Source organism: Rattus rattus, chromosome X, assembly GCF_011064425.1.
Source record: "Rattus rattus isolate New Zealand chromosome X, Rrattus_CSIRO_v1, whole genome shotgun sequence".
Classification (NCBI taxonomy): Eukaryota; Metazoa; Chordata; class Mammalia; order Rodentia; family Muridae; genus Rattus; species Rattus rattus.
In genome coordinates, this window is record NC_046172.1 from 35,762,962 (window position 1) to 35,774,240 (window position 11,279).

General features: G+C 39.7%; 1 pseudogene; it reads left to right on the forward strand.

Annotated features, from left to right (window-relative positions):
• Positions 1–357: 357 nt before the first annotated feature.
• On the forward strand, positions 358–1,318 carry LOC116887825 (annotated as a pseudogene).
• Positions 1,319–11,279: the final 9,961 nt, after the last annotated feature.

Sequence of the window (11,279 nt, forward strand, 5' to 3'; positions counted from 1 at the left end):
TGCACTCAGATATATACACACATCTGCATATATATATATATATATATATATATATATATATATATATATATATATTCTTTTTAAAAGTATTGAACCATGGAGATATAATTCAAGAATTTGATGCCTATTATATAATAAGCTAATTATTATATTGGTGAGTCTCTAGAAAAACCATACTTCAGAAACAAACTTACTAGCATGTAGATTTTCCAGTGTCAGTAAATAGTTAAATTGGAATAAAGCCTCAGGTTTTGGTCAAATCTGTGTCCACCTGAGAGCACAGGCCTCTGGCAATTAGCCTGCTGCAGGTCTACATCTGCTAACAGTTTGGCTATATATGTGGACAATGGTTCTACTATGAGCAAAGCCAGCTACACCAGTGATGGTGTTCCCGGGACCAACTTCTCCATCATGGTTGGCCTGATTTGCCCAGGTGTGTTGGTGAGCATGAGCCAAAAGGATTATTGCCTGAGAAAACAGCCCCAGAGCAAGAGAGATCTCCTCATTCTGAAGTATCCCATCTAACATGGCATTGTCACCAACTGGGAGGACATGAAGATTTTGTACCATGTCTTCTACAACAACTTGCATGTGGATCCTGAGGAGCAACCCTTGCTGCTCATCAAGGCCCCCTTGAGTCCCAAGGCCATCTGTGAAAAGGTGGCCCAGGCATGTTTGAGACCTTCAACATGTCAGCCATGTATGTAACCATCTAAGCCCCACAGTTCTGTAGGCCTCTGGTAGCATTACCATCGTTGTGATGGATACCAGAGAGTGTTACAGGCACTGTGCCCATCTATGAGGGCTATACTCTCCTCCATGTCACCCTACAGCTGGAACTATCTGGCTAGGACCTAACAGTCTACCTTGTGAAGATTCTGAGTGAATGTGACTACAGCTTCATTACCACAACCAGAGGGAAATCATGGTTGACATCAAGGAGAAGCTGTGCTGTGTTGCTTTGACGACCATCAAGAGAAAGCCATTGCTGCATCCTTTTCCTTCCTGGAGAAGAACTACCAGTTGCCTGATGGCCAAGTCAACACTGTTGGTAATGAGTGGTTCTGTTGCCTTGAGGCTCTCTCCAGCCTTCCTTCCTGGGTATGGAATCCTGAGGCAACCACAAAATTATACTCAATTCCATCATGAAGTGTGACATTGACAAACACAAGGCCTTTATGCAAACATAGTGCTATCTGGTGGCACCACAATGTACTTAATCATAACTGATCAGATGCAGGAGATCGCTGCTTTGAATTCCAGCACCATAAAGACCAAGACAATTGATCCTCCTGAGCACAAGTACTAAGTGTATTGATGTCTCCATCTTGGTCTTGCTATCCACCTTCAGCAAATGTGGATCAATAAGTAGTAGGAAGATGAATCAGGTCCCTCCATCCTGCTTATCAGATGCTTTTAGGCAAACTGTTACTAAGCTGCATTTTATATCTATTTTATTATTAAATTGTTTTATTTATTTACATTCAAAATGTTGGTTTCCGTCCTGGCCCCCTCTCCTCGAGTTTTTCACCCCATACCCTGTCCCCTTTGCCTCTGAGAGGGTGCCCTCCCACCTTACCCTCACCAGCATCTCCCTTCCATGGGGCATCAAGTTTCTACAGGATTAGGTGCATTCTCTTCCAATGAGGCCAGACAAGTCAGTTTTCTACTACATATGTGCTGAGGGTCATAGACCAGCCCATGTATGCTCCTTGGTTGGTGACTTAGTTTCTGGGAGCTCGGATGGGTCCAGGTTCATTGATGCTGTTGTTTTTCCTATGGAGATGCCATACCCTTCAGCTCATTCCATTCTTCCTCTAACTCTTCCATAGGGGTCCCCGAGCTCAGTCCAATGGTTGACTGTAAGTATCTGCATCTGTCTCAGTCAGCTGCTGGCAGAGCCTCTCAGAGGACAACCATGCTAGGCTCCTGTCTACAAGCACAACATAACATCAGTAATAGTGTTAAGGGTTGGGTGACCACCCTTGGGCCAAGTTGGACCCAAGTTGGCCCAGTCACAGCCTTTCCTTCAGTGTCTGCTCCTTTTTTGTCCCTGCATTTCTTTTAGACAGGAACAATTCTGGGTTAAAAATTTTGAAAGTAGATGGATAGCCCTATGCCTCAACTGGGGGCCATGTCTATCTACTTGAGGTAGTCTCTTCAGGTTCTATCTCCCCACTGTTGGGCATTTTGGTTAAGGCCATCCCCATTGAGTTCTGGGAGCCTCTCATATCTAAGGTCTCTGGAACTTTCTAGAAGTTCCTCCTATCCCCTGCAGCTGCAGATTTCCATTCATTTCCCTGGTCCTATGGGCTTCTCTCCTGTTTCTCCCATGCCTGACACTACCCCCTTTTCTCCTTCCCCTCCCCTCTCCCACCTAGGTCCCTCCCTCCCTCTGCCTACCCCTTTTCAATGGGACTGAGACACTCTTACTTGGGCCTTCCTGCTTGTTAAACTTCATAAGTACAGAATCATGGATATTCTGTACTTTTTGGCTAATATCCACTTATCAATGAGTACATACTATGCATGTCCTTTTGGGTCTATGTTACCTTGTTCAGGGTGATATTTTCTAGTTCCATCCATTTGCCTACAAAGAGGGTTAATATTCAAAATATATAAAGAACTCAAGAAGTTAAACTAAAAAAAACCCTCATCAAAAACAGAATAACCCAATTAAAATATGGGGTACAGAGCTAAACAGAGAATTGTTGACAGAGGAATCTCAAATGGCAGAGAAACACTTAAAGGGAACAGGGTAGGAAAGAGGGGAACATGATCAGGAATTAGGTGAGGGGAACAGGACTAAAGCCCTGAGGGCCAGCAGAAAGAATGAAAACAGGCAACCTGGGGAGATAGGAGGTATGTGGCGGTAGGGGTGGGGTGGGGGCTCCAGAATGTACCAGAGACCTGGAAGCTGAAAGATTCTCTGGACTCGAAGGGAGGGACCTTATATGAAATGCCCTACAGTGGGGAGAGGGAACTTGCAGAGCCCACCTCCAGCACAAAGACAGGGCATCAAGTAAAGGATGGGGTTGCCATCCCACAGTCAAAACTGTGACCCATAATTCTTCCTCTCTGAAAGAACCTTAGGGATGGAAATGGAGAAGAGCTTGAGAAAAAGAAGGTGGAGCGACAGGCCCAAAGCGGGATCCAGCTTAATGGAGGCCCCAAGGCCTGACTCTATTACTGAGGCTCAAGAGTGCTCACAAAAAGTAAATCATGACTGCTCTCCAAAAACTCAACAAGCAGTTGAAAGAGTCAGATGCAGATATTTACACCCAACCAATGGACAGAGCTGACGACCACTGTGGTTGAATTAGGGAAAAGCTGGAAGAAGCTGAGGAGGAGGGTGACCCTGTAGGAGGACCAGCAGTCTCAATTAACCTGGACCCCTGAGATCTCTCAGACACTGATCAGCCAACCAGGCAGCATACACCAGCTTATATGAATCCCCCAACACATGTACAGCAGAGGACTCCAGGGTCTGGATTCAGTCAGAGATGTACTTAACTTTCAAAAGACTAGAGGCCCCAGGGAGTGAGGAGGTCTGATTGGGTAGGCAGTGGGGGTTGGGACATTCCCGTGGAGATGGGGGGCGAGGTATGGGATGTGGAACAGTAAGAGGGTGGACCAGGAGGGGAATAAAATCTGGACTGTAAAAAATGATTAAATAAAATAAAAAAGAAATGTTCAACATTCTTAGTCATCAGGGAAGTGCAAATCAAAACTACCCCGAGATTCTACCTTAGAATGGCTAAGATAGAAAACTCAAGTGACAGCACATGATGGCAAGGATGCGAACTGGTACAACCACAGTGGAGATCAACGTGGTGGTTCCTCAGAAAATTGGAAATAATTCTACCTGAAGACCCAGCTATACTACTCCTGGGTATATACCTAAAAGATGTTCCACTGTATCACAAGAACACATGCTCCATTATGTTCATTGAAGCCTTATTTGTAATAGCCTGAAACTGGAAACAACCCAGATGTCCCTCATCTGAAGAATAGATATAGAAAGTGCAGTTCACTTATACAATGGAATACTATTCAGCTATTAAAAATGAGGACATAATGAATTTATACCTTTTCTTGATACAATCTACTTTGTATAAAGAGAGGGAGGGAGGGGGAGAGAGTGAGTGAGTGAGTGAGACAGAGAAACAGAGAGACAGAGAAACAGAGAGAAAGAGAGACAGAGAGAAAACAACATTGGCATGGCTTTATTTTTTCAATTAAAAATTATTGTTTTGTTTTGGCACTTTTGACTGAGGGTTTAAAAACTGGACCAATGAAGATGACAGCAGTTGGTTGGAGCAAACATCCTCCAAAGTTCTAGAGTGGCTAAAGACTTTGTACATTGTTTTTGGTTTTACATGACTCCAGGAATTCCCCTGGCTCAGGAAAGGAGGATGGCCCAGTTTGTGCCCTGTGTCCCCTCAAATGAGGTGACACTGTGGATGTTATATACTACAGATTTTTAAAAAATCTCCCTTAATATATTTTTGTTTTTGAATCGTCAGCCATCAGTTGTGCCCAAACTGATACATGAAGGCTTGTGGTTTCCCTGGGAGTGGGCTGAGATCTTGAGGGAGACCGGGCTTGCCTGTACCCTGACTTGAGATCAGTTTAATGAAAGGGCGCACCTTACAAACAGGTGAAAACCGTGACTTTTTTCAAAATTCCCAGTATGGTTGATGCTTTTAGAAAGATTCTGTGACCACAATGTGAGCTCTTCTTCACATCCCATTCTCCCCTAGATCCTGACAAGAAGCCTGCATAGCATCCCAGAGCACTGCAGGAATAGAGCTTGGAGGAAGATCCATTTTTCTTGGCTTCCAGCACAGGGCTGATGACAAAATGGCAATTACTGATCTCATGGTTTGAAGCAGTTGGTGAAGATTTGAGTAAAAGAATGATGTTTGGGCTATGTTTCCTTTTTTTTCTTTCTTCCCCAAGCCTCTTAGATGGCATCTCCATCTGTCTAGTACATAGCACCATTGGAGGACTGTGTTGTCTACCCGTTAGACTAGTCTTAAGTGTATAACAATGAGGTTTTCCCTGGTTTTAACCAGCCATACCATTTGTAAGTCTGATCCTGCTTTAAGGTTGATATTTGTCAAATGTGAAGTCTGTGATGTCATGAATCACTGTTATATTAAAATTGCTGATGCTATACCATCACTCTAGGATCTGAAGTTGGCCAAGAATCTATATTGTAGTTATTTTTCACTATGAAGCTGAAGGTACTTTGCTTTTTGGCAAAATACTATTTCTTTTTCATTTTTTCCTTGTATACAGTCATCGTCTATGGAACTTTGCTCCATAAGGGCAATTGCACAAATTGTACAGAGAGCACTTCCCACCTATAACATTTTTCCTCTTTCCTGTCCCTTACATTCTAGTCCCCTTTATTCTTTTAAATAGTTTTGTTTATAATTTAATGTCATATACACACATGATTTTATGCACATATATAAAATCTAAGAACCACAAATGAGAAAAAATATACTTAACTCTCTGAGACTGGCTTAAGTTACGTTATATGGTATCTCCAGTTGCATATTTTTTTTTCCTGAAAAGGACAAAAGGACTAAAGAACTTCTCAAAAGGTCATATGGAATTCCACTAGTATAGAAACATCCTGAAATATATGCATGCACATAAAGAAAAAGTTGAATTGGCAACTGTGATATATCACAGTCTAATAAATTAACATAGCCCAGTCCCAGGAATGGGTTCCCATTTTTGGTATTGTTAAAGATATCTCAAAGAAACCCATTCCTGACCTCTCTGGGTATTCCAAGTAAAACACACACCTGAAGATTCACAGTTAACATCTGCAAAGGAGAAAAAATGTATTTGTCTTTTTCATCTGAGTTACATCATTATAAATAGTTATTTCAACTTCTATTTATGTATCATAATCCAATTGGTCTTATAATCTGAATAATAATCAAATGTGTAAATATACCACATTTTTATTACCAATTCATTAGGGTATCTAGAACATCTAGATTTTTTTTTCAATTTTTGGCTGTTCTGAATGGAGCAGCAATGAACATGGATGAGCAACTGACCTTAGAGTTGGGTGCAGAGACCTTTGCTTAGATGCCCAAGAGTGGTGTAGCTGGATCTTGAGATAGATCAATTCGCAGCTTCCTGAAAAACATCCATGCAGATTTTCATAGTGGCTATACACTTTTGAACTCCCACTGGCAGTAGATGACTGTTCCCTTACCCCATATCCTTACCAGCATGAGCTGTCATTTGTTTTATTGATCTTGGCCATTCTGATTGGTGCAAGATGAAATCTCAAAGTAGTTTTAATTTGTTTTTCCCTGATGACTAGTTTATTGAATATTTTAAAAGATGTTTCTGAGCCATTTGTAAAATATTTTTAGAACTCTCTGTTTAGTTCTATGCCACAGTTTTAAATTGGGTTGTCTGTTTTCTTGATGTATAGGGATTTGATTTTTCTTGTTTTGGAATCTTGTTCGTCTGTTGTCTGTCTGTCTGTCTGTCTATCTATCTATCTATCTATCTATCTATCTATCTATCTATCTATCCATCCATCCATCCATCCATCCATCCATCCATCCATTTATGTTTTGTTTTTAGACAGAGCCCATGCAGATCTTGAGCTCACTATGTAGTCTATGCCGGCCTTAAACTTAGGGATCCACTGGGATTAAAGGCATAGGCCACTATGCTGGGCTAGTTTTGTTCTCTCTCTCTCTCTCTCTCTCTCTCTCTCTCTCTCTCTCTCTCTCTCTCTCTCTGTGTGTGTGTGTTGGTCTGTCTGTCTGTCTCTGTCTGTCTGTCTCTGTCTCTGTCTGTCTCTGTCTCTCTGTCTCTGTCTCTCTCTGTCTCTCTCTCTCTCTCTCTCTGTGTGTGTGTGTGTGTGTATGTGTTTAAAATTCTTTGTATATTCTAGACAGTAACCATCTGTCAGATATATAGCTGGAAAAGATTTTTTCTTTATTTTGCAGGCTACATCTTAATGCAAACAATGGTGCCCTTTGCGGTAAGAACCTTTTTAGCTTGATTAGATGCCATTTATTAATTGTTGACCTTAATGTTTGTTCTATCTGGATCCTGTTCTGAAACTCTTTTTATTTATTAATGAGTTTAAATATAGTCACTGACTTCTTCTCTATCAAACTTAGGGTATTAGATTTTCCCTTAGTCGATTTGGAGTTGGGTTTTCATTCTTTCCATGCAGCCATCTAGTTTGACCAGCACAGTCTTTTTTCCAGTGTTTAAGTTTGGCTATATTTTTTGTTAAAATTCAGGTGTTCATATGTGTATGGATTTATATCTGAGACTTCAATTTAATTCAGTTAATCAATGTGTCTCTTTTTATACCAATATTATTCTGTTTTTATTACCATAGTTCTGTAGTACCACTTGAAAGTGGGGATGGTGATGTATCTAGAGCTTCTTTTATTATTCAGGATTGTTTTAGCTATAGTGTGTGTGTGTGTGTGTGTGTGTGTGTGTGTGTGTGTGTGTGTAAAAGAATCAATGATCATTACACAGTCAATACCTCACTCCCTGAACTATATCTTATTTCCTTTGATAGTCCTTTTAGGTTTTAATGTATATTTATATGTAAATACATGTTAAAGAAGTTGTAAATTGTCCTTTTGATTTCTCTGAAGAATTGTGTTGAAGTTTTGGTAGTGTGTTGAATCTGTAGACTGCCTTTGGTAAGTTAGCTGTGCTTACAATATTAATCCTACCTAACAATAATTATGTGAAGTCTTATAATTCTTGAATAACCATTTTAGTGACTTCATTATACATGTCTTTTACTTTCTTAGTTAAATTTATTCTAATGTGTGTGTATGGCTTTGGTTTTTTGTTTTGTTGTTTTGTTTTGAAGCTACTATAGATAGTATTCTTTACCTGGTTTCTTTCTCAGTATGACTCTTTAGAATCTATTTTTATTAATCGCTTTATTCATTTACATTTCCCTTCCAGGTTACCCCTTCCACAAACCCCTTGTCCTACTCCCCTTCTCCCCCATCCCCTTTGCCTCTATGAGGGTGCTGCTCCACGCATAGAATCTTTAAGTATAAAATAATATCATGTGAAAATTAGGATACTTTGATTTTTTTTCTTTCCCTATTTGTATTTTTTTGGTATCCTTCGTTTATTACTCTAGCGAAAACTTCAAGTGCTACATTAAACAGGAAGGTAGACAGTGGATATCCTCATTTGTTCCTGATTTTAGTTGAGTTTTCCTTTTTTTTTTTTATAAAGATGTTGGTGGTAGGCTTGTATACCTGCCTTCATTATCTTGAGATATTTCCCTTTATTGCTATATTCATATATTAAAGAATCTTTTAACTCTTATAAAAAGAGGCTTATTTTTTTAGTAGACAGCTATAGCCACAGCTATAGCTGTGGGGAGACCTACAGCTGGTCAAGATACATAGAAGAGGCTACGGTATTCTCAGTCCTAAATGAGACATCTATATCGCTTGCCACACCTCTTTCTCCCAAAGTTTGGAGATCATTATGGAAGAGGGGTACAGAAAAATCTTAAGAGCCACAAATTGTGGATGACTGTAAGGAAAGAATGTTTTCTGGAGACAGCATAGTAATTGTACATATGAACTCACACAGTTGTGACAGCATGTACTAGTCCTACTCAAGCTTAATCCAGACCAAATACCAGCATGGAGAGGGGAGATGAGCATGAATTCCCACCCTTAGCTGAGGACCTATTGGTAACTAATAGCTTCCATGAATAGATGACACTATTATAGTCAAGCCCCATTCCTCCAGTAGCTGTGTATTTTTAGAGTATTAATATAAGCAGTCAGAGTAGCTTCTGGACTGAAAGAACATTAAGCTATTTTATAGGCCACATGATGACCACTCTCCAGCTACGTCTACAGCTGCCTCACAAAGTAGATATTTTAGGGATTTTTTTGTTGTTGTTAAAATGAGGCCATTTTTAGTCTTCTGTCAATTCTGCCCCATAGAATCATCTTCAGAGTCCTCTTAGCAAGAGTGGCTATAAGAGACAAACAGTTAGGTACAAATGCTTTAGATGTTTATATGCTTCTTGTTTGGTACCAGTTACAGCTCAGCATAAGAAAAACTACTCCAAGCATTACAGAGAAGGATTTAAACAGAGAAATAGGTTACAAAAGTGTCTGGAAGGGTGAGGTATGCTATGTCTGTCTGTCCTAACATAGCCTTAAAGATTTTTCCAAAGGCCTTGGTTTGGGCCCACTTCCTTTTCAAATATGCTAGGAGTACTTCCTTTTGGTAAAATCTAAGTGGAAACCAAATGGCAAGGATGTTTATGTTTATGCTCTCTTTCCACTTTCCCTTTTCCAGTCTCTCATTTCTTTTTCCTTTATGTCTCATAAATCCTGGCTCAGCTTTGTTAGTTATTTTACCTGCAGCGTGGATTTACATTTTAAAAAAAATTGTTAATTTATGTTATTTTGCACATGTATGACCATGTATACCATCTGCTTACTTTCCACTACTGTTCAAACTTCTCCGTCCCCACATGTGTGTCTCTTACACTTTTGTGCTGCTAACTATAGTTGTGAATTCATTAATTCAAAGGTTGTATCAAATTTGAAGACTGGCATTTCATAGCCTTTGCCCTATCTTCTAACTTTTATATTTTCCAGGCTTCTTCTGTAATATTCTTTGAACCTTTAAGGCAGATCTATAGGTGACTTGTTTAGAGCCTCTCTCTCTCTCTCTCTCTCTCTCTCTCTCTCTCTCTCTCTCTCTCTGTCTCACACAAGCCACACAGCCCAGGCTTGCCTCACATTCACTTTGTAACTCACACTGGTCTCAAACTTCAAGATATCTTCCTGTTGCAGTTTCTAGAATGCTGCAATTATAATCTCAACCAAAAGTGTAAAGGCAACTAAAGGTATAGCCTAGGTTAGCCTAAAACTTGCTCTCCTGCCCTTTAGCATTATTCTAATGGTATGTGCCATTATGACTGGCTCTTTCATTGATTTTTTAAAAAATCTTGTCTTCATATGGTCTCTAATTTTTAAACTGTATTCTTTGTTAACTATCTTTGTATATATGAATATATGATATAGCTAAATTTTACATATATATAATATATGTGCAGTTTATTTTTGGTATTACCACATATTTTATTCTGAAGGGATTTCAATTTTGTCACACATATTTCAATTTGCCTATTTTTTGATGATATTCTTTTAAAGCCCTAAATATATGGAATGTTTTGCACTGTTTTTTGTTATTGATGAGAGATTTTTCATTGTTATAATTAGTGAAAACAGGATATAGGATATTAAAGTTTTCTTTGGCCTAGAACACAGTCAAATTTTGCTCCATTTGTGATGGCAAAGATCATTTCCTGTTCACTTTATGTAAATTTAAAATATGTTCTTCACAGGAACTAAATTCCACTTCCATCCATAAACCTCTATTCAATTTCTGGCCTTAGCCAGTGGATATCCAAGTAGTCAAATACCTGTCTTAACAATAATTTCTGAATTGAATTTTTTAACCTTTTTTTTCCTTCATAACTAACATTTTATTTTATTGGATTTTTTAAATTTACATTTCCTGATTTCCCAGACATAAGCCCCTAATCGTCCCCCCTCCTTCTTCTATAAGGGTGTTCTCCTCCCATCCATCCCCCTTCTTGCCCCCCTGACATTCACCTACACTGAGGGTGCCAGTATTGGCAGGACCAAGGGCTTCTCCTTCCATTGGTGACCGAAAAGGCCATCCTCTACTACATATGCAGCTGGAGGCAGGAGTCTGTCCATGTATAGTCTTTAGGTAGTGGTTTAGTCCCTGGGAGCTCTGGTTGGTTGGTATTGTTATTCTTATGGGGTTGCAAGCCCCTTCAGCTCCTTCAATCCTTTCTCTAATTCCTCCAATGGGGACCCCATTCTCAGTTCAATGGTTTGCTGCTAGCATTTGCCTCTGTACTTGTCACAATCTGGCTGAGTCTCTCCAGAGACTGCTTTATCAGACTCCTGTCAGCATGCACTCCTTGGCTTCATCAATATTATCTAGTTTTGGTGGATATATATGCTGTATATACATGTGGGGTGGGCTCTGAATGTCCGTGCTTTCAGTCTCTGCTCCAAACTTTGCCTCCATATTCCCTCCTATGAATATTTTTCCACCTTTTTAAGGAGTAAAGCATCTGTACTTTTGTTGTCTTTCTTGAGTTTCTTGTGCACTGTGGATTGTGTCTTGGGTAATTTGAGCTTTTGGGCTAATATCCAGTTATCAATGAGTGC